Genomic DNA, 24,387 nt, shown 5'->3' with positions numbered 1-24,387 from the left:
ACGGGATCGAAAGATAATCTTTCTCTCTCCATTGACTTCAATACATACTTTTTCCGAAATAAGGTCCCATGGAGGTCCACCGGAAAGGGAGGGACTTCGGCTCTCTATGAGCAGCTCTCATAGGAAAGAACGAGACCCCGCCTCCGACGCTGTATCCAGTTCTTATTATACATCCATGGGCTCGACTATCATACCCCCTCCCACCCCCAGCGCGTCACAGTTTCGCCGCTGAGAGAGTGTGGGTGTTTCTCAATGTCGAGGACGCTTGCTTGGTAGCACATGTTGTCACGATCTGTCGGTGTTGTGTTTTGTCTTGTCTTTTTCTGGTTTCCTGTTTTGTTTTGAAATGTTTTCCTCGTGTCTTCTCTGTTCCTTCTTCCTGTGTTTGCCTTCCTGTCTTAGTTTCCCTGGTGTGTCTGATTGTTTGATTGTGTTCACCTGTTGCCCTTGTGTTTCTGCCTCCCTTACCCCAGCTGTGTCTCGTCTTGTGATTACCCCTCTCTGTATTTAGTCTTGTCTCTTCCTGTGTTCCCCTGTCGGTTCATTGTTTGTTTCTCCTGTCTCCCACCATGTTGGTCATGGTCAGTTTTCTATAGAACCTATGTGTTTCATGCCATGCTATTGTTCAGCTTTAGAATAAAGCTCGTTTTTGTTTCGAGACCGTTTACCTTTTCTGTAAGGATGCGTGGAAGGGTAGGACCCAAAAGCAGACTATCAGAAAAGGTAAACGGTCTCGAAACAAAAACGAGCTTTATTCTAAAGCTGAACAATAGCATGGCATGAAACACATAGGTTCTATAGAAAACTGACCGTGACCAACATGGTGGGAGACAGGAGAAACAAACAATGAACCGACAGGGGAACACAGGAAGAGACAAGACTAAATACAGAGAGGGGTAATCACAAGACGAGACACAGCTGGGGTAAGGGAGGCAGAAACACAAGGGCAACAGGTGAACACAATCAAACAATCAGACACACCAGGGAAACTAAGACAGGAAGGCAAACACAGGAAGAAGGAACAGAGAAGACACGAGGAAAACATTTCAAAACAAAACAGGAAACCAGAAAAAGACAAGACAAAACACAACACCGACAGATCGTGACACATGTCTTCCGAGTCACTTGCTTCAGAAGCGAGGCAAGAATCCTTCCTAGCCTCGGAAAACAAAGAATTGTGGAACAGGCTAACAGGTGTGCAGGTGTGTGTCATATGAGAGGCCCCGCCTTAAATGGAGCGCTATTTCTGCCAAAGATTTGGAAATTGGTCCGTCTGCAAAGTATTGTGGGGATTTTAATACCTCGGAGTCTACACATGTGCAACCTCGAAATGTCTCGCTACGAAGTATGCCGGCCTCGGTAGAATTCCAAGGCTGCATCTCAAGTTGGTTATTTTCATTTCCTCGCTCCCCGCTCCTCGCTCCTCGGTATCACCGGAAGTTGATTTGTCTGCGCCATCTTGAGTAGCGTCCCATGACGCTTATTTCTGCCAGGGGATCGAGGATCGAGGTGCGATAATGGAGGAGCGATAACCGAGGAACCACCAGACCATCCTGGGGCAGCATAGACAGGTCTTTTCTGTGTTAGAGTTTTACTCCCTCCAGGGTGTACTTTGAGGGTTTGTGACTTCGCAGACCGTTTACATGCATAAAAACCTTCATAACACACAAGGGGACGGGTAATAACCGGAAAAGCATGACATGGGACCTTTAAAACCTCTCTCCAACATTAACTTGCAGAAATGGAAAACAAATTGAGCTGAACAGCTATGGTTCACTGATTTCTAATATACCACAAATGTGTCTAAGTTAAATATATAATATATCATGTAAGAATACATAATGTAAAACATTCACTGTTGCGAATACCCCTATAAACTCCCTGCCTGTTCAAATATGTTTCATGATGATGGAGATGATGGAGTTTCATAGCCTCCGTTACTTTTCTTACTACTATATTACATTCAAGCAAGTTTTTCATGAGCTCATCTTGCACCGACCTCACACGAACCTCTTTTCCAGAAATGGAGCACGAAAATGTCAAACTCAGGGTTTTTTGTCCTATCAGAGACACTGTAGCAGCCGAAGCACTACTTGTTACTGCAATATCCTTCCGCTGAGAAATATAGATTGGATTAATGTTAACATTTTGTATCGGTTATTGAAAAGAAATGTGCACATAGCAGATGGTAAATACAATGTATGTTATCCAAACATTAAGTCAGTCAACTGAGAGTGCATAGTCAACGAAACTGAGCATGTTAAGTTAATCAGTGAAAAATAGTCCGGCTGTATAAAATCAGTTTGCATCGCCATCAGCGATCTTTCCAATCGCATGCTACAGTTGGGAACGCATCATGTCTAGCGATGCTGCTGATTACAACAGGTATTAAACATTTATTCTGTCTTTATTTTAGAACAATAGTAGATGCTTAGGTGTACTTAAGCGTGCTATGGTGGGGTGCACTCTGTATATTCCTAATGATGTATTACCTCGATAGTTAGGCCTTTTTACATATGTGGTTAGGCCTCAAACGCTGAGGACGATGCTAATAATTAGCTTTCCAGCTAACTAATACAAATTGCCGTTACTAGCCATGTGAAACCTTGTAGGCTACTGTATATAGCTTATTCCTTATGACATTCATAAAAACCGAGTTGCATTCTTTAAAAAAACGTTCTGCTGTCATGGCCGGTGGTTTGAAGTCACAGGGACAGTCAGGCCAGGCTACAGCTCGGCCTTGTTCTGAGGCAGGAGAAGCCCCCTTCGGCACCACAGGCCCAACTGTCCGACATCTTGCTCTATGCGTTTCATACGATAATTTAGTTTAATGACAGCGGGCGGGGGAGCAGTTCATGTATCGATTGTCCGTTAGCGGGAAGATTTAGAGACGCAGTTAATTAAGCCCTCGTGGGATGTTACACGTGCGCCCAGGCAAGCCCAACGCTCTGTAATCGGACTCTTTGGGCGTAACCCTGTATATTACTGTAAAACCTGACGTAGTTTTTAAGTTTAACATAGCTTACAATTAACAGAAGTCGATTTTAAAAAAAAAAGAAAAAAAAAAAAAAAAAAAGCGACTTGATATGACACGTGGTAGTGATGGCACGTTGTAGTAACCAGTTAAGTACTCTCTCCCCAAGACACCGTTCATATTTATCATTTTAAATTGACTAAATGTTGTATTACCTTTTTCCGTATAAAGCTCAAAGGAGAGAGACCATGGGGGACCAGATGGAATGGACCCTGAGGGTGTCATCGAGGTAAGTGCATGAAAACATTACATTGTCTTTTTGCAGATTTAGCCACACATTTGTATCCTGACTTGTACAAACTTTGTTTCTTTACTTCAGAGCAACTGGAATGAGACAACTTTGATGATATGAACCTGAAGGAGACCCTTCTCAGGGGAATATATGCATATGGTTTTGAGAAGCCATCTGCTATTCAACAAAGGGCAATCATGCCTTGCATCAAAGGTACAAAAACATATTAAACTGATAAACAAATAGTCTATTCATGTTGAGTGAAATGATGCTTTACCATCTTTCGGGACTTACCAAATTATGGGGATATTTTTTTACCTTACTGATCACTCAATACTGAAACTTGATAGTTATGGTCTTTCCAGACCATAGTTCATTCTGTTGAATTGTAAAATGTTTTTCTTTTTCCGTATAAAGCTCAAAAGAGAGAGACCATGGGGGACCAGATGGAATGGACCCTGAGGGTGTCATCGAGGTAAGTGCATGAACAAATTACATTGTCTTTTTGCAGATTTAGCCACACATTTGTATCCTGACTTGTACAAACTTTGTTTCTTTACTTCAGAGCAACTGGAATGAGACAACTTTGATGATATGAACCTGAAGGAGACTCTTCTCAGGGGAATATATGCATATGGTATTCAACAAAGGGCAATCATGCCTTGCATCAAAGGTACAAAAACATATTAAACTGATAAACAAATAGTCTATTCATGTTGAGTGAAATGATGCTTTACCATCTTTCGGGACTTACCAAATTATGGGGATATTTTTTTACCTTACTGATCACTCAATACTGAAACTTGATAGTTATGGTCTTTCCAGACCACAGTTCATTCTGTTGAATTGTAAAATGTTTTTCTTACTTAGTAACATTTGTCCCCTTGCCATCAGGCTATGATGTCATTGCCCAGGCCCAGTCGGGCACTGGCAAGACGGCCACGTTTGCCATCTCTATCTTGCAGCAACTGGACATTGAGCTGAAGGAGACTCAGGCTCTGATGCTGGCTCCCACCAGAGAGCTGGCTCAGCAGCTATGCTGTTTCTGAAGTCACAGTGACCTCCACAGTATCTCAGACCCTATACAGCATATTGAGGACACTGATTCAATACCTAAGGTACTTTCTTTTTCGTTTTCAAAGCTTTAAAAATTGTGACGCACAGTATCCTCGTCAGATTGGTGTAGTCTCTGTCCATGGCTGCATCGGTCTAAAATCTGGCTGCTATTTGAATTGATTGTGGTTTCAATATTTTTATGTTGCTGTGGAAAACTGGGTGAAATGATGCTTTACCATCTTTCGGGACTGACAATGCAATGGAGATGTCTTTTTAACTTTACTGATCACTATGAACAGTTCTTCCACACACTGTTGAAATTGTCATGTGCCATCTGATCTACACATTATCCTGACAAGATGTTGTGTCTTTTTTTGTTTTGCTTCCGTCTCCTCTTAATAGATCCAGAAAGTCATTCTGGCTCTGGGTGACTACATGGGTGCAGCCTGTCATGCATGCATCGGTGGGACCAATCTCCGTACTGAGATCCAGAAGCTGCAGGCGGGGTGTCCTCACATCGTGGTGGGCACACCGGGTCGCGTATTCGACATGCTTGCTACCTCTGTAAGTTCACTCCTGGTCAACACAGTATGCTCAAAATGTTTCATAACTAAATGCTCTTTTTTTTAAATTAAAAATTTCTGTACAGCTGCTAAATGCATCAAGATGTTTGTTCTGGATGAAGCTGATGAGATGTTGAGCCGAGGGTTCAAAGACCAGATCTACGAGATCTTCCAGAAGCAGAGCACAAACATTCAAGTAAGAATTCTTTGACTTAAAGTAAAATACTACAAATATTGATACCTTCTGCATTAACAGAACACTGCTATAATTGTGTGATCCAGATGTAATCTGTTTCATGCAATAATGCTAGCAGAGTATTGCGTGGAAGAAGATTGTTAGCCACTGTATTGAAAATGAGATGTGGTGGAACCTCTTTCTTAATGTTCAGTGGCCTCTGTCTCAAGGTGCAGTGCAACACTTAATTCTGCATTTAAATGTTTTACTTCTGCAACTCTGTCTCTACTCGGCTCAGTATTTTTGATCTTTTGGTAACATGTCGTCTCCTACAGGTGGTCCTGCTCTCTGCCACCATGCCAGCAGAGGTGTTGGAGGTGACCATGCATGAACCCATTCGCATCCTGGTGAAGAAAGAAGAACTTACCCTCGAGGGTATCAAGCAGTTCTACATAAATGTGGAGCGAGAGGTGGGTTATCTTCAAAATTACACTGTTCTGACTATGAAATGGCCCCTTCTCTAAAGCACCCTGCTCAAACTGCAGGAGCCAAGCCTTCGGGTTTAGCTCATGTGGCCGTGTTAGCAGTGGTACACCAGGGAAGGACAATAAAGGCACAGTGTCGCAATTGAGTCTCTGGGGGACCTCTTTCTTAATGTCCAGTCCCCTTTGTCTCAAGATCCTGTGCTACACATAAGCTGCTCAGTTCCATAAAGATTAGTAGGCATTACGACCTGTTACTTTGTTCAGTTGACAAAAAATAACGTGACTATTTTCCTGGCTGTTTCCAGGAGTGAAAGCTGGACACCCTGTGTGATCTGTATGAAACACTGACTATCACCCAGGCGGTCATTTTCCTGAACACCAGGAGAAAAGTGGACTGGCTGACTGAGAAGCTGCACGCTAGAGACTTCACTGTCTCTGCTCTGGTATGCTGGGTTCTCTGCCTGCTGGGCTTTACATCTTTGTTGGATCAACTGGTAGCAAGGCTGCAGAGTTTCCTAACTTGAATACATATTTTTTGCAGCATGGTGATATGGACCAAAAGGAGCGTGATGTCATTATGAGAGTTCAGGTCTGGCTCAAGCAGAGTGTTGATCACTACTGATCTTCTGGTGAGTGTTAAGTCTTATGTAATGGTGAAAATTGAAATGTAAGAAACCCCAAATGGTGTCAAATCTGCAACAGTCCTAAAATGGCCAAGCAGTCAAAACTTTTGGGAGATTAGTGCTCGTTCTCCACAATGGATTCTCCGCCTGTAGAATGCTGTTACTTATAAACGAGCGACATTAACTCACACGATGTATTAGCCATGTCCTGCTTTAGTCTTGAATGTAATGTGGAAATGCCCTCTTTTTCTCAGGCTCGTGGCATTGACGTCCAGCAGGTTTCCCCATGTCATATTATGACCTCCCTACAAACCAACTACAAATGAATGTGGCCGACCTGATTTGAGCACTGAGATTATTCTTTTTTTTTTTTTTTTAACTCAGTGATGGCGATCGTCCACTTGCATTGTGCTTATATTCGAGGGTGGGAAAAAACAAACTTCTCAATGATAAACTTTGGCTCAGAATCTTTGTTATGTGTTAAAAGCGATGCGACTTCTATGGTGGTCTCTCTCGGACAGTTGTAGATTCTAAACTCAAACCATGGGTTCTGTAAAGGTTCTTATCAGGTATTTCTTTCCATGTTCATTTAAGATATGTGTATTAGGTGTTCTCCACCATTTAGTAACTTACTTGTGGACTAAAAGGTATAAGTGCTGTATAAAGTCTGCAAATTATGTTATGCTAACATATGTTCGGTGTATTGTGGGTACCAAATATTTGTATTTTATACCACTTGCTCTATCAGATTTCCTCACTGGTTACGTTAGTTTTACCCTCACCAGAGTACACTGCTACTGCTCTTCAGATTTCCCTCTACAGAATTGTATGAATGCTTAATAAAATTGCTGTTATATTTGCTTGATCTGTCATGCAGTGTTAATTTAAAGGAGAGTTGTATTGAAGTGAACCTGTTTGGTAGAAGTCTTCATGTAATGGACCTAAAAAGTCTCCATGAATTGTATAAACATGGCATTTTTGGTTGAAGCATCATGGCCTATCACTAGTATAGTTGTGCAATACTTGGGAAACAGTGCCACCTACTGACAAGCAGCAGTGAAATATAGTGACTGGATAAAAAGGCTTGCACAGCAGTAAAAAACATGCATAGCAATGTTTTTTTATATTTAACTTGGAAAATCTAACTTAAAATCTTCGATTTGAATCTCATAACTTCCAATTCTCACACTCGTATTTCTGTACCATTACGTTTATTTAAATTGAGCAATTTAAAGTAGTATGAATGTCTCCATAAGGACATTCATGATTTTAAATAAAGATGCCAGGCCAAGTTTAATTTACAGACAAGGCAAGTTTATATGGCACCTTTCAACACAAGGCATAAAAGTGCTTTACAAAAATGAAAAACATATAAATAGTGTAGCAGGTACACATTGGTTGGTAGTCAATGGCATTTTAAAACAGTCATTTTAAAAGAGAATGTGGTGTAAGATATGAATAGTTCAATTAAAATCACAGGCACAAAGAAACGTCTTCAGCCTGCATTTATAAGGTAGGCTACCTCAAGTCATTTTACACAAAATTATGCAAAATAAAAAACTTCAAGAGTTGGAGTTCCCCAAGAAACCAAGAGGTCAAATACTTTTCGCCCATCATTTATAAGTTATTGGTTCCCTTTTTGTAGCAGAACATTGTATGGTAGTTATAATTCTTTTTCAGAGTTTGTGTCAGGAAAAAGAGGGCGTGTGTTTCCAGAGATGATCCAGAAAGATAATAGGCTTGTTTGAGACATAGGGTTTGAGATGAGCGAGACTGACGCAGCCGTCTTGCTAGTGCGTTGCATGATAGTTAGTCATTTTGTCCGACTTGCTCTGGAGGCTCGCCTACATGAGACGTTGAAATCTCGCGGGACAAAGACGCCCGCTTGAGAGCGAGGCGGCGCAGTTTCTCTCCACAGGCTGCGGAAGCGAAATGCTTGATGGGAAACGACTCGCCGGTATCGAGCTGAGCGCTCATTGGTGGTTTTTACGTTTGTTTTGTCAGTTTTACGTCGCCACTTCTATTCACATTTTTCATCATTGTTCCACAATGTTTATCATGAAATTAATATCTATATATTTTTATACTATACTTGCACTGCTTACCGTTTTCATACTTTATATATCTTAGCACATTCATACACACTGTTAATACTGTTCACACTGCTCATAGGCTACTGTGTATATCTAGTGTATTCATACCCCTCACTGTTTATTCATCATTCAATTCATTCTATATTTTATTCTGTAGATTGTGTACATTACTTTTCACTTACTGCTTTTTGCACTCCTGGTTAGAAGCTAAACTGCATTTCGTTGTCTCAGTAGGCTACCTGTAATCTGTGCAATAACAATAGAGTTGAATCTAATCTTGAGCAGGAACAAATGTATTTACTTGTATATCTGACATTAACGATTAAACACATTTGTGCATTCTTTAGAAGAGAGAAACTTGCTCTGTCATAGGCCTACTGGGTCAGGCTACAAGGAAGTGGAGAGGATTGCTGGGAATATACAAAGTTCCAGGGGCGTGGGTGTATGGAGTGGAGACCATAAAGTTTGCCAAAGCAAGCCCATTTACAGTAGCAGTGTTCCCCCATGGCTTTTCCCAGAAGCTAATATAGATGTGAGTATCATAGAAAGGAAAAAAGAGTGGCAAATAAATGAAGTGGGAATTAAAACGAGTATGTACCCGAACGAAAAGTATTACAATTACCTCAAAATGTATACAGATGGATCTAAGAAGCAAGAATGTGTTATTGAGACTTCAGAGGAGGGGAATAGATGTGCAGTTATGCTGGGTGCCTGCACATGAGGGGGTTCAAGGGAATGAGCATGCTGATAAGTTAGCAAAAGATGCGTTACAGAAGGAAATAGCAATACCAGTTTCACTTGGAAAAGGAGAAAGAAAAGCAATAATTAAGAAGAAGGGTATGGAAATATGGCAGAAAAGGTGGGAGGAAGATCAGAAAGGGAGGAGATACCACAAGTTACAGAAATCAGTCATAACAAAGATCTATACAGAAAGGAACAGACGGGAGGAGGTCACCATCACTAGACTCAGATTGGACCATAAAGGATTAAACGGCACAATGTTTATAATGGTAAAAAGCGAAGTTGAAGAATGCAGAGTGTGGAGTGAAAGAAAATGTGGAACACATCATATTACACTGCAACATGTACAAAACAGAGAGGGGAAAACTAAGAGACAGGGTCATAGAGGCAGGAAGGGAGTGGAGTCTGATGGGGATACTGGGAACAGAAGGTGAGGGGGTCAGAGAGGCAGGAAGGGAGTGGAGTCTGATGGGGACACTGGGAACAGGAGGTGAGGGGGTAAGAGCTACCAGGAAGGCCATTCTTAAGTATTTGAGTGAAACAGGATTGAGTGGAAGAATTTAAAACAACGTACATACAGTGGTATCATTCCACAAATGGTGATAGGATGATATGGTGATACACACTCTTGTACAGTAGGTGGCGGTATGCACCTTAAAGTTGTTTGCAATCCGCCAAAAACCGAGAGAAGAAGAAGAAGAAGAAGCCGACTCCGTGGGTGTTTCTCAATCGCGAGTAAAGCTGCTTCAGAGCCACTACTTCAAGCATACTACGTCATCGAGTGCCGCCGAAGTACTGTTCCAATCTCCAGCATACTTGGAAATCTACCGAGCCCGGCGTACTCCGTTTGGAGAAATATCGAGGCTGCACATGAGTAGACTTCGCGGTCTTAAAATCCCCAGAATGCTTTGCGCACGGACCAATTTCCAAAATCTGTGGCGGAAAATGTAAGCGGGGCCTCTCATATGACGCACACCTGCACACTTGCTAGCCTGTTCCACTCTTTGGGTGTTTCTCAATCGCGAGTAAAGCTGCTTCCGAGCCACTATTTCAAGCATACTACGTCATCGAGTGCCGCCGAAGTACTGTTCCAATCTCCAGTATACTTGGAAATCTACCGAGCCCGGCGTACTCCGTTTGGAGAAATATCGAGTGTGCACATGAGTAGACTTCGCGGCCTTAAAATCCCCACAATGCTTTGCGCACGGACCAATTTCCCCAAATCTGTGGCGGAAGATGTAAGGCGGGGCCTCTCATATGACGCACACCTGCACACTTGCTAGCCTGTTCCACACTTCGTTTTCCGAATGGCAGGAAGTATTCTTGCCTCGCTTCTGAAGCAAGATGCTCGGCAGACATGTGCTACCAAGCAAGCGTACTCGCGATTGAGAAACACCCCGAGCTGTCTGACTTCAGGCGAGCTTTTTGAGACCTCCCCTATGGGATTAGTTTTGTTTCATAAAGATAAAGCAAAAAATGAAACTATAAGTTGCAAACAAATCATTTGTGTAATCATGTAAACTATAAGTCTTTTTTCTTTGTTTTAACATAGGTTTTTGTTTGCAGTTCTCTTTGCTTCTTTCTCAATGATCAGACTTTTGCTCTCGCTGCAGCTCTTCTCGTTTGCGCTCCTTCATTTTTTGTTTTCAATTCTGACACAAACGTCCCAGGTGGGCGGGACTTTCAGGGCTACTCATTTTTTGAGTGACAGCCCAGTCCTCCAGCGATTGTACAGTGCAGGCAGCTGCGGTGCGGTCGCTGAGCGTGGATATAAAGGCCGCTACACACCCACCTGAGACCAAAGAACGCGTACCGAAGGCGTCCCGACTTTTACGTCAGCTACGTCAGCTACGTCGCCTGCGTCGGCTACGCCGCCCGCCTACGAACACACCGCAAATACGTCAGTCGACGAGTGGCAATAACTGTCCTTACCAGCAGGCAGTGGTAGTGTGAACAGCCAATCAAAGTGATTGCTTGGGCCGACTTTCTCTGACCTCCCGCGGGAGGTGTGAAAAGGTGCCGTAAAGAGACGACGGTGCGGGACACACCAACCTGAGTAGGGCGCCGCGAATGCCCGACTGCCTCTGACGGCCTCTGACTCCCAAAATCGGGTTGGTGTGTAGCCAGCTTAACACCCCCAGAAGAACCAGCATTTCAATTATTATAATACAAGTGAAAATATATGTAGGCCTAAGTATTGATCATTTGTGTTATTTGTGCTGTACTATACGGTCTGTTTCTTTATTTAGGGAGGCGTGTGGTGCAGTGGGTTGTCCGTTGGTGTTCGGATCAGGGGGTCACAGGTTCAAACCCCACTGCATGTCGTTGTGTCCCTGGGCAAGACACCTCACCCCAAATTGCTCCTGTGGGGATTGTCCACAGTATTGAGTATGTAAGTCGCTTTGGATAAAAGCGTCTAACAATTGACATGTAATGTAATGTAAGTGAGAAGTAAAGAAAAGCTGTGCTATGAAAGTTAGCTTTTGCTACCTTTAGATCCATAACAATGCAAGCTAAGTAGCCTAACAGCAGGGACAGTTAGCTACATAGCTAGCAGTGAGTGAGCGCAGACACCGGCACACACACTCAAACGGACTCGTGTGCCCGACTCTACCAACAGGCTTTCATGATTCTGTTTAGATATGCAAGTATAAGCCATGATAGCTTATTTTATTAACACGCTAATTTGATATGAAAATCAATGGAGGCTGAGTTAACTTTGTAGGAAAACCTACCGTCCATGATGCCCCTGAGCTGTGTTTTATTTGTTAACTTCATATTTTTCATTTCCTAAATCATTTATTTTCCTCTCATATTAACAGTGTGGATCATTGAGACAGCGTGGTGTCCAGAGTCTTATCCCGTTTTCCCACTTCCTCTGAGGGGACAGCACGGAGGGGGGGCATGAAGAAAGACCTGCACCAGCTTCATCCACGCTGGGCGTAGCTGTTATCACTGGCTCAGTGTCATTTCATTTTACCAAATGTCTTTACATATACATTTAATAGATTTTATTATTATCCACCTTTTTGTTTTATGTCCTTTTATTTAAAACATTCTTTGAGACTTCATCTTCTGGTTCAAATTTCAATAAATGTAATTTGTATAATCACTCTTTTGTCTTTATTCTACATGAAAATGTTAGAGATTCCATTCAAATCTGTTGATTATTCAGATCTTCCTCAGGATAGGAATAGTATGTCGAATTTTTAATGCTAAATGTATATCATTTTCTCACAGGATATAGAATGAGACAACACAGTTTTTATCCATTGTGTATGAATGCTTCAGCTCTTCAGACCAACATAGTAAGATGTGAGCATGTTCCTAATTGTGTTGGTATGCAGCCTAGGTCTGGTCTGTTTAATAAAGCAAATCTGCCACTTTTATATTGTAGAGTTTGTTAAATTAAAGCAGTCTTTAATTGTTTGTCCTAAACATAGCAATATATGCTTTTGAAATGTAACATGTCTTTGAAAAAATAACAGTATACAGTTTATATTGTGTATCACCTTTAGCTTGAAAATACATAGATGTGTTTTTTTTATCTATAAAATAAATAAATAGACAGACAGACACTTTATCAATCCCAAATAGGGAAATAATTTTACAGCAGCAGTGTGTTCAGGTATTACAATATTTAAAGTTGGAAGTATAAACTACACAACACAAGTATAATGCACAGCAATCCATAAGATAAGTCCGATATGTTCATGAAAACTCCCCAGGAGACACCAACACTAACGTGGCCGAGTGGTCTCCGGAGTTTGCTGCATGAGTTGCACTGTATGATCTGTGGTGTAGTGGGCTGTCACTCAAAAACTGAGTAGCCAATGGGGACGCACCCCTGAAAGTCCCGCCCACCTGGGACGTTTGTGTCTGAATTGAAAACAAAAAATGAAGGAGCGCAAACAAGAGAGCTGCAGCGAGAGCAAAAGTCTGATCATTGAGAAAGAAGCAAAGAGAACTGCAAACAAAAATATGTGTTAAAACAAAGAAAAAATACTTATAGTTTACATGATTACACAAATGATTTGTTTGCAATTTATAGTTTTATTTTTCAAATTAAATTTATTTAGCTTGATTCAGTTTTTTTTTCACTTAAACTTTTAGTTTTGCTTGATTCTGAGAAAGTGTTGCTTTATCTTTATGAAACAAAACTAATCCCATAGCGGAGGGGCTCTGTAAGGAAGTAGCAGATTTCTTCCGGCTGTGTATTTTCAAATTCTAGCACACTCGAGCTGGTTTCTCCAAAATTACCTACCCCACCTTTAATCCCAAATAATGTAGAGGTGTGTTGTAGGTGCCTTAAATAACCCCTTATTTTCTAGTGAGATGTATTTTTATGTTAATATAATAGTGATTTCAATGCCACCCCAAAATGATCACTGGTTCCATCCTGGCCACCCCACTGAAAATGTCCTGGCTCCGCCACTGAGGGAATGAGCACTTTTACAGCCTTTTTGGCGAGGGGGGGAACTCGGTCTCCACAGACAGCCAAAAGTGTGCAAGTGATACACTTTACTCATCTTTTTCTCGTTATTTTTTTTCTCACGCTGCGCCTCCCCTGAAGCTCTCTGGCACCCCCAGGGGAGGCGCGCCTCACACTTTGAAAACCGCTGGTATACAAGATTTATCTTTGTGCTTTGTTTAATTAAAAATTGCCAAGCAGTTCCTGGAGGATTGTCAAGCTTCACAGAGCACGACTACATTTGGCAAGCTCTATGCTCACTGTAAAACAACACAAATTATAAATGTAATCATTAAAACTAGATAATGTTGGCGGCCATATTGCTTATTGCCCATGAACCAGGGCCTCAACCCTTTCCATTTGATCTGATCTATCTTTAAATAAAAACAAATAAGATTAAAAACTAGTATATATAAAAATGTAAATATATTAGTAAAGCCGCATGATTCTGCACTTGCATTATTAACTATCATTTTAGATTTATAGTAGAATTCTTTTTGTGAAAATGTGGAGAATGCATATACCAAGTCAGTATAAAGTGTGTGTGCAGTTTGTGTGTGCTCTGTGCTCAAACATTCTGCCCAACTTTCCCCTTTTTCTTGTAGCGTTCAGAGGACATTAAATAAGTGTATGAGTGTGTTTGTGCGTGCTTTATCGTTTTTGTGGAAAAGGGAAATAAGGTTTGTCTATAATCGTATTTTGTGTGTTCATCGGTTTATTTACAGTGCAATTGGGGGCACCTGTGTAACTGTGTATATGCATTTACTGCACAGTGTGTGTGTGTTAGTGTGTGTGCGTATGAGACAGGTATAAGGACAGACATATTCCACTCTGTACTAATGAGCTGGCTGTGCTGCTCTGTCTGCTTTGTCTCTCAGGCCCTCCTGATGCAAACCACTAAAAGGTTTGAATTACAATTTTAAACAGAGCTGTGCTGTGCTGCCTGCATCTCAGGACATTTATATATAAAACACACTTCACATTACTCTTCACTAACTCTGAATCTTGTGGTTCTTGTGCTGCCTGACAAGTCTGAAACTCTGTAACCTTTAAATCTGTTCATATAAAAATACTTTGAGAAGCTTATATATGACATCAAAGTCAACCATTGTAATAATAGGGGTTTTCTGTGTATTCTTTAAGACATGCTCTTTAATATCTCACAAGATAAGTGTGTTTCAAAACAGCTGCATTTTGCAAACATTCTAAAAACGTCCTTGTGTCAAAACAAGCCATTGTAAATATGTTCTCTTTTCAATGTCAGATTGAATGTTTACTGCGCACAAACTGCAAACTGTATTGCCTGATTTAAAGGAGAGCATCATAAAGAAATGGCCTGCTGTGTGGCAGTTAGAAACCATGAAAAACCTTCAAAGGCTGCCATTTCACAACATCCATTTTCATATTACATGGAGAAAGTGCGCAGTCATTTTGAATATGCACATCATGATACCAATTTACATGGAAATGTGTTGCTGCAGCTACAAAAACAATGAGAAATCTTGAGACAAATGTCCCACCATAAACATATCATAATGCAGCAGAAAGCATGTTATGACTATTCATGAAAGCAGTTGCCAAGCCATGTCTTTCTGCGCTCTGAAACAAGTACCAGCCCCCCGCCCCCTATCTCTGCCAGCGTAATTAGAACACGGGACCTCCTTGTGCCAAGCGCTCCACCACGTCTTCACCAATTATAGCAATTTCTACTTTTTGTGCCCAAGGGTTTCTGAGGCCCTTTGAAAAAAGAAAGCCCCTTTTGTTACAGGAGAGGGAAGGAATGAAAAGGAGAGATCTAGCGATTTGACATGGAGGGAGAAAAACATGTTGTGTGCAAGCCTGCATGCACATCTCTGCTGCTGCATCTGTGCATGTCCATGTATCCATCTGAACCATTGTTTGCCTGTTTGAGTTTGAGTATGCGTGGCACAGCTGTTCAAAGAGGAGACCAACTGGTAGTGGGATTTGTGAGAGAAGCCATTTACATACACCATCTCTGAAAATAAAATGAAGTCTTGAAAATGTACCCGCTAGTCACAATTTAGTAAAAAAGTCAAGGAAAAATGGTGAACACACATTCTAATGGCCATCTAAAATGGCAAAAAAGTATGTAAAAAGTATGATTAAAGAATGTTTTACTAACCATGCAGTCATCAAGATCTACTATTCGACTACTAAACTACAATTATTCAAAGATTTCAATAACTTGTGTAACTACTATGTCAGAATATGATTGGGATTTAAGTGTTGCTACATTTAGAGGGTATTATGATGGCGACAATGCCTCAATATGAATCATGACATCAAACAAACGGCAACATCTGTAGACTCTTACACAGTATGTATGTCCATTTGTATTCTGATTACGCCTTTAGAGACTTTGTTGATGTTGCCTGAAGCAAGAGAGACATTATCATTTATCACCACTTGTCATACCGGATTCCATTTGCAGTCGTACACTTAAAAAAAAGAGAGAGAAGTATTGAATGACTGCACCAACAGGAAATGAAAATAGCATTGAGCTCAGGATCAATCTCAAGGAGGCTTAACTCTTCTGCATTCTGATGTCACGATAAAGCGAAAAAGGAGCGTGTGGGAGGAAAGAGTGACAAAGAGGAAAAGGAATTGAATCAAGTAAGGAGGCGGAGAGAGGGTTCAAGCCTTTCTACCTGGATCTGGGGTTTGGTACACAAAACACTTTGATCCGTTTGAAGATGGATGCAATTCGATATACCAGCTCAGGCAGTGTAGTTAAAGGTAGGGTAGGTAAGTTTGAGAAACCGGCTCGAGATCGCTAGAATTTGAAAATACTAGAGATGGGCGTGTCCTGATTCATCCGGATCATTAACCCGGATCCTAGAAATGAGCTGGTTGTGACGAGTCTCCCTCTCCATTAACCCGAGTCCTTTGAGTCCCACACTTGGTGTGACGTACAAATTAAAACTATAAATTGCGTCACTCGCTACTCTCTTTATAACATGTAAAATCACATTACAACGTACCCCAGTCCATCTGCCTACCCTTTAGCAAGTAGGATAGCTGCCAGAAGTGATCGTTTGGCTCAGGGGAGGGGACGCGGATCAGTGAAACTTCCTGCAGACTCGTGGGGACTCAGAGGAGCCGACGGCTCCTAACCGTAATAGCATAGCAGATCCAGAGATCCATACTCGTCATGTGCACGAGCATAGCCCCTCCTCCAGCACCCGGCTCCCGCGGCTATATTATGCACGAGTCAACAGCAGACACATGCGGCTTTCACACCAGCGCTTTTCCCTTTCTAGCTCCTAGCTAGAGCTTTTCTGGTTCAGCTCCGGTTTCCCTTTTCAGCTCCCGCTCTGTTCACACCGCCCAGAGCTGCCGCTGCTGCGTCATGACGTCACAGTTTACGTTGCTGATTTTCTCCCACAACAACAACGGGGGGGGGACTGCATCGGGTCGATGATCATGTTGCTTTTAATCATACGAAGCCAGATTAAATTAAATAACGACTTCTCCATCCTTATACTTTTCTCCAGAGTGCCGTGGTTCATTGTTTATTAATGTGTTTCAGCGGCATTTACCGACCGCTGCAGTGCTGGCTGCTCTTCTACGGGAGTTTATTCTCCCGTTAGCTCCGGGTTAGCTCACACGGCTCTAAAGTATTCACTGTCTGACTGTCACACAAGCAGCTGATACATATCCCCAGTTCCCCTTAAGTGAATGTGTGTCAGTCTGAATTGACGCTGTTTGGCATCACAACGCTGTTATGAAAGTTTCTCTGGTATAACATGGGTGATGTTGGCATAGCAACCGAAGCTAAACTGACTACTTGCTAAGCCGTTTTCTACAGGCACTTTTTACCGGCGTATTTTTCATTATGATTCTACTTGTGATAGTCGGACATGACAACCTGTGCAGCCCATGTATTGATTCCATCCGATAGCTGCTATAATAACAAACAAAACGTCTGCCTGCTCTCCACAATGATCAATAACAGCGAACGGATGGTCAAAGTAAGGTACAAATAAACAGAATCACACGAAGCCTGGTTAGTGTTGCCTGACTTTATAAAGTGTGTTTTTTTATATAAGTGTGTGGTTGCCTTCTAGTCACTTTGCTCAGCGCTACTGCTTGTAGGCAGGCATGACGAGACTCTTCAGTCGACCCATGTTCAGGGGAGGTGGGTTTAGTTTCCTGCACGCCTCGACGTAAGAGAGACGTAAGCGACGGCGCCTCTAGCTCCGAAGCTCTTGCCTCTAGACCGACAATTCTTTGGAGCTGGAAGTGAACCGCATTCCGGAGCTATGAGGCGGCGCCGCTGCGGTGTGAACAGGAAAAACCGGTACTTTTCAGGCTCCAGCTCCGAGCCGGAGCTGAAAAAGCACCGGTGTGAAAGGGGCATCAGAGATTCGCAAATCCTGACTCACTGTGCAAAACATAGCAGACTCGTGCGGACTCAGAGCCGTAACCGTATAGCAGCAGATCCAGAGATCCAGCAGACTCGTCATCATGCACGAGTCAACAGCAGACTCAGATTCGCTAAATCGCAAAATTACCCTTTTGTTTGTGATCAACATTCTTTATTAAAGCAAAATACACTGTGTAGCGGAAGTTAATATAACGTCAGTTTAATATGCTCGTGAAATGCAACAACTTTACGGTTTCACCGATTGGATTTCTACGGTCTTGGTGATGCTGACTCATATGACTCAAATGACTCGTATGATCCGGATCTCTTCAATGACTGACTCAGAAGACCCTGAGTCCGTAAAAGGATCCGGATTTGCCATCTCTAGAAAATACACAACCGGAGAAAATCTGCCACTTCCTTACAGAGCCCCTCCTCCAACACACACGAACGCGCACATGACCAATGAGGGCACGAGATAAGTTTGTGCCCCGATGGAAGGCTGACAGGCAGGTAGGCCATCCAGTTATTTTAGCCGGGCCGGCTAAAATGATTGGTCGTGCTTTTTACAGTATTACGGCTTCCACAGATGACATTTTTTTTATGGATTTTTTGTCAAAGCACTTAAGATATTCATTGCTATCAGGATGTTAAGAGCATTCCATGGAATATAACAAAAAGTGTATCTCGAGCCAGTTTCTCAAACTTACATACCCTACCTTTAATTAAGGTAGGAGAGTTAAGGTGAATACACACATCAGCACTATTGTACTTTATTGTGCCTAATGTTGAATAAATGTAACAGTAACAGATTTCTATTAACTACAATAGAAGCCTTTTTGTTCCTAAGTTGAACCAGTTTTTCTCTAGCTTTTCGATAGCTCAATGCTTATCCTCCTGTGTGGTGTGCTGGTGTGAGTGTGTGTTTATGTGTGTGTGTTGGATTGGAATCATCCTAAAGGCCAATCTACTGGAAATGGTGTTATCATCACTGTTCATGTATACTGGAAAGCAGGGAGGGGTGAAAGAAAAAGGAAGCTTGAAAGCACTCTGTAATGATCTCAAGAGTCGTTCTCTCTTTCCATTTCCTCTCTCTCACCCACTAAGTTGGTGCGAGTCTTCTTTCTCTCCCCCTCTTTTTTTCTCTCTCTCTCCCTCTCTCTGAAGGTTGATGCTTCAGATATTAGTGAGCTGTGTCAGACAGTTAAACTGCCCGTTATCGATTCTCTAAGCTTCGCTCTTTCCAAGCAGCCGTTATGGTTTTAATGGCCTGTAATGGAGCCGGCTCCTGTTTGATATCCAATTGCTTGGCCTGTTTCTCACACACATATTTGGGTCGATTGATACCCAGCCCTGTATATCTAAAATGTCCCTATACTTGGAAAAATCGTAGGATTTGAATGTGAGCCGGGTAGAGGCAGTAGTTAGGGGGTTTGTAAAAGCTCAGTGGCAACATAACGCCAGGAAGTAGATAAGGCGATTCAGACATTACTGAACAGAGACATCTATCGCAATCTACTGCACAAAAAAAAAAAATAGTTTCATGTCTGTCTATCCAGTGGTTCCCCTGGGGTTTGTTATAAATGGACAAATACATAAAACAACAACAATCGCTATATAATCAACCTTCTTTAATGCAAAATAACTGTCAATTTGCTTTTAGCTTGAGTAAGAGGATGAATTTTGACTTCCGAATAAACCTCTACATGTGTTGGAGTGCCAAATCATTTTAGATGTAGATTAATAACATGTTCCAATTATCATAGGATTTTCTTGTTAAAAGCTATATTTTCATCTAGAAAATATAAGCAGCTAGCGCTTCAAAGTGCTATGGACTCTATAACCTAAATAAGGAATATCAAAGCCTGAAAACCCCAAAAGAGAGAAGAGAGAAAAGGGATAGGAACCAGGATTTTGGAGACACAAAATAATATATCTTACAGTCTTCACAAGATGGGTGTGTATGATGAAGTCCCTAAGCGAAACATCAATAACACGCTGGTACTATTAATGCGTTTAGTTTGTTTATTGTTACTGGTGGCTGGCAGGTCCTGTACCATCATTAGTGCAGTACGTATTTCAATTCACCCTCCTTCACGCATACCACTTGGGGAATGATAGTAGTGAAATGCAATGGTTAAATTCAGCAAGTATTTATCTTATTCCTTTTGAATGACTCTCATAGACCTTGGTGTCAAAGAGATGTGTCAGCGTTAAAAAAGAAAGAATAGGGAATGTTTTCAATTTGTTGTTCCTACTTCCTTGTGAAGAACAGAAACAGAAAGATGTGCTGTCAAAGCTGGAGCCTATGAACTAGCATGTTTATTCAATATGTGACACCAACAGTTGCAGCCCGTTAACGGCTTGCATTCAACAAATGTCGCTAATTAGCTAATTACTGTGTTTCCTGTCAAACGGCACCCAATTGACACTGCGAATAGGTACGATAGAGAGTGTGTGAGCTCAGCTTTACAGTACTGCATTTTACAAGTGCGGGCGGCATTCATGACCGAAAAAGTCTGATAAATGCACAGCATAGCATATAATTAACATTTTTTTGTCTCTTTCTGCCTCTTTTTTGCCTTCAGCAATAAAAGAAAGATCATCTGTGATAGACTCAATGAGAAAGCATTGGCATTAAGTCCTTCCTATTTTTATATTTGTGCAGCAGACCCATTTGTCTTTGAATAAGCTCTACTTTAAAATGTCAACATTGGCCTTGTTTTACTTGCAATTTACAACCCACTTTAGTCCTAAATGGAATTTAGGACTATACTCCACATCAATAGATAACATCACAGAATCAAGTCTCTGTCCATTAAAAAGCATCAGTGAGATCTTCAGTGGAACAACATTAATCCACAGCTGGTCTGGTTGAAATCAATCAGGACACCACTTCCTGTTTCCCCTGGGTGTTGCCTAGAAGCATTTCAGACAGTATGAAAATACGGCCTAATTGCCTCTCTTAAGTATTCTGTATTTCTCTCTACAGTATGGTCATAAATACCACTAACAAAGAGAAAGAGAGGAGGGGGTCTGAAATTAATCCATTGGACTGCACCTCGTGGAGATAACTGCTCATCAACCTCATATGAGTATTATGGTTGGAGTCACTTAACCTTTAGAGCAGGGGTTTTCAAAGTGTGGGAAGGTGAGCCTCCCCTCAGAGAACATAAGAACAGCTGCGCCCCCCCTCCCAATTATTATTGCTATTATTATTATTATTGTTGTTGTTGCTATAATGCAGGGGTATTCAATTGCATTTCAAAGAGGTCCAGTAAGAGAAAATGTCATTAAATGCTCTGTTTTCGCTGTCTACCTTCCTCTTGTCTCGTCTCTGTGTGTGTGTTTGAGTCTCAACCATATTGCATCAGTAACGTGCACTTGTTGTTATAACAAGATCGCAAGGACACTGGTAGCGATCGGCAAGGCCGGATTAGTACCTCCAGGGGCCCCTGGGCACTGAGCGCTCATGGGCCCCCCCCAACCCACGTACCAACAAGTAACACCACGCCTACCCAATCCTACCAACATGACCAATATTTAGAATTTTCAGTCAATCTGGCATGTCAAATCACACACCTATTTGTCAAAAGCAGGGACGCAGCCACATAGTTCGACCAAAGTAGGTCTAGCCTTTTGCCCTTTCAGTCAAAAATCACAAGACAAAGATACAATGGATAAGATCTCAAGACAGTGTATGGCTCAAGAAGACCTAGGTAATATCACTCAAAACCTCAGAGCAGCACCCCACTTAATGCCAAAATATGACTGGCTGGCTGTACAAGTACACAAGGAGTTCTATTAGTCACAAACATTGAGAGTTACAAAAGTACAATATGTAGTGAAATTGTGTGGTTGCTCAACTAAGTGATCAGAATATGTGATGGAAGATATTGTGTGTGTGTGTGTGTGTGTGTGTGTGTGTGTGTGTGTGTGTGTGTGTGTGTGTGTGTGTGTGTGTGTGTGTGTGTGTGTGAGAGAGAGAGAGAGAGAGAATGAGTGTGTGTGAGAGACAGTGGATCTTACCTTTTAGAAGTGTTTCTTCCTTGCCTTTCTCTTTGAAAAGTCTGTGGTCATCAAAATCTGTGGTCATCAAAATCCAAGGCTCGAGGCTAACAATGCTCGCTAGCTCAACAACATCCTCCGTGATTGCCGCCACTGTTCCTTGTGGTTGCTGGCCTATTTTGTCACTTTTTGCTTTTTTGAAAAAGCTATTTATTGTTGGGAATTTTTTTAATGTAGCTGCCACTCTCTCTTCTTTTTCTTTCTTTTCGCAGCCCCGCTGGGCGTTTGGCTGCTACCGGCACCATCCATTTTTTCAGCTCACGTGACAAAATGTGACATGAGTGAGGGTGGGGCTGTGATTCGGCTATACACCGCCGCCGCGTAGTAATAAAGTTGAGCGCATACATAGTGAGACCTACAGTACATGTAGAGACGGTTTAGAAAATATATGAATTTGACCCTATAGAAAAGCTGTGTTATTTATGGTGAAGAGTGAGTGTCATTTAAAACAATGTATGATGAGTGAGGTTGTGCCCGAAAAAAAAAAGAAAAGTTTTGTCACTGAGGGCCCTCTTTGCCCATATGGTTAATCCGGCCTTGGCGATCGGACAATTGAGTGTTGTTCAGTTTGTGTGTTGTGGAACATGCGTGTGCGTGCATGAAAATATACCACACACCCAATTACAATTGCATGTTCAATTCACTACCCTGGAAGTTAATAAAGTTGTTAAAGTTGGAACAGCCTGTGGACAGCCGTTCTTCCTTGCATGTCAGTCGCCAACACCTTCTTATGCTGCGTTCACACCGGACGCGATGCGAATATTTGCTTCGCTCTAATCGCTCCTATCGCATCGCTCTAAACGCTGGAGTTTCACCGCGGCTGCCAGCTGTGTTTACTCGCATCATTCAAACAAGACGCGCTGGCTCGGGAGCTACAACTACAACAAATGAACATATTTTACCGTGATTAAATTGTAATACACGTTTCTAAATGATGCCGAAGTAACAACATACTGATACCGGTTAGTAAAAACCATGAAATAATGCTTGACAAGTCTGCAGACAAGACGGCAGGCGAAAAATCTTTTAAAATGCTTGTTTTCTGAATGAAGATCGGGTCGACCAGGCTAAGCTAACGTTGTATATGCTCATTCCACACTCATAACAACGGCCTACAGACATAAATAAAGCAGCGACTGTATTCGCCATGACACAGACAGTCTGTGGTTTGTACTTGTTTAACTTTTGTCCAGTTTCTGAACAGATATGAGGAGCTGTGAGCTCTGTGTGCTAACTGCTAACAGCTAACGGCTGATGTTGTGTGGTTGAACGTTAGTGACGGCAGGCTGAGATCCTCACCGCTGATTGGCTTCCGCGAGAACGCGTCACGTGAATTTGACGCTCGAGTTGAAAAAATTGAACTCTCGCGTTTAATGCGGCACCGTTCAATCGCCTCAATCGCGTGATTCGCGCCGCGTCCACCGCTTCATGCGCGCCGTCGGAGCGAATTCGCGTCTGTCCGCGTCTCTGCATTGACTTTACATGTAATCGCGCCGCCCCCAAACATCGCATCGCGTCCGGTGTGAACGCAGCATTACAGAGGACAGGCAAATCTAGCTGCAGCACGACCCATATGTTTTCGCACGCCGTGTTCTCAACACATATTTTTTAAACATTTTTAACATTTTCAACATCGTGGATACATCCGTTTCTCCGTCTTTATATGTAGAAGATATCAGATACCGTCATTTTGTTTCCATAGCAACAACAACTTCCTGTCAACAGCGTGAACTCGCCTTCAAAATAAAAGCATCTAAATAAAACAGGAAGTTAACCTAAATTACATTTAAGACGTATACAACTGCAACGAAAGTAACAAAAACAATGTCATATCCTTTTCAATTTCACAGAACACAAATTGGGTTATTTACATAATATGCTTACATGATTTTGTTGTGCAATAAAACAACCAGAGAAGCGATCTGCAAGGAAACATAGCACACTGTGTCCTCATGTTCCTGTTTCACCTGCTTAATACAGGTATCATCACTGCTACTGTGGTCATATCGGGGACCCGTAACAGTTACAATAGTTGAGACAATGGCGAACCGTCAGGGCCTTCAAGGTATTCAGAGAATACCCTGGAACACTCAGATAAAACAAACAAAAAATCGATTTAATTATATAAATAAAATGTAATAAAATGTATATAAAATGAATAAATTAGAATCGTATCTGTGTTGTTGATCTGTAATATTACAGTGTTACGTTGATTTGTTTGTCCTTCTCGGACCATGCACTACGCATTTCAGTGGTTTTGTGTTAGAAAAGAAAGCAACCAATCAGATCTTGTTCTGGGTCTCTGGGTAGAATATCCTTCAACCAAGGTATTCTATATCCTTGATAGATTGCCCTGGCCGTTGCACTGAATGAGAGCGTACCTTTGGACTGACAGTTTGATCAACCAATCATATATTGATTTGTAGCCAATGGGCGTATTCTTTCAGAGTTTCCCTCGG

General features: G+C 41.9%; 5 non-coding genes and 1 pseudogene across 5 annotated transcripts; all 6 read left to right on the top strand.

The window, feature by feature from the left end:
* Window positions 1-2,328: 2,328 nt before the first annotated feature.
* LOC117488919 lies at window positions 2,329-7,028 on the top strand (annotated as a pseudogene).
* LOC117489061 lies at window positions 3,525-3,598 on the top strand. The gene has a single exon (XR_004556566.1). It is a non-coding gene; the product is annotated as a small nucleolar RNA SNORD2 (small nucleolar RNA).
* LOC117489060 lies at window positions 3,985-4,058 on the top strand. The gene has a single exon (XR_004556565.1). It is a non-coding gene; the product is annotated as a small nucleolar RNA SNORD2 (small nucleolar RNA).
* LOC117489065 lies at window positions 4,540-4,614 on the top strand. Its single transcript, XR_004556569.1, has one exon. It is a non-coding gene; the product is annotated as a small nucleolar RNA SNORD2 (small nucleolar RNA).
* LOC117489064 lies at window positions 5,125-5,306 on the top strand. Its single transcript, XR_004556568.1, has one exon. It is a non-coding gene; the product is annotated as a small nucleolar RNA SNORA81 (small nucleolar RNA).
* On the top strand, window positions 5,574-5,754 carry LOC117489063. The gene has a single exon (XR_004556567.1). It is a non-coding gene; the product is annotated as a small nucleolar RNA SNORA81 (small nucleolar RNA).
* Window positions 7,029-24,387: the final 17,359 nt, after the last annotated feature.

The sequence above is a fragment of the Trematomus bernacchii genome, unplaced genomic scaffold, assembly GCF_902827165.1.
Source record: "Trematomus bernacchii unplaced genomic scaffold, fTreBer1.1, whole genome shotgun sequence".
Lineage (NCBI taxonomy): Eukaryota > Metazoa > Chordata > Actinopteri > Perciformes > Nototheniidae > Trematomus > Trematomus bernacchii.
This window is presented reverse-complemented; position numbering and strand designations above follow the sequence as displayed.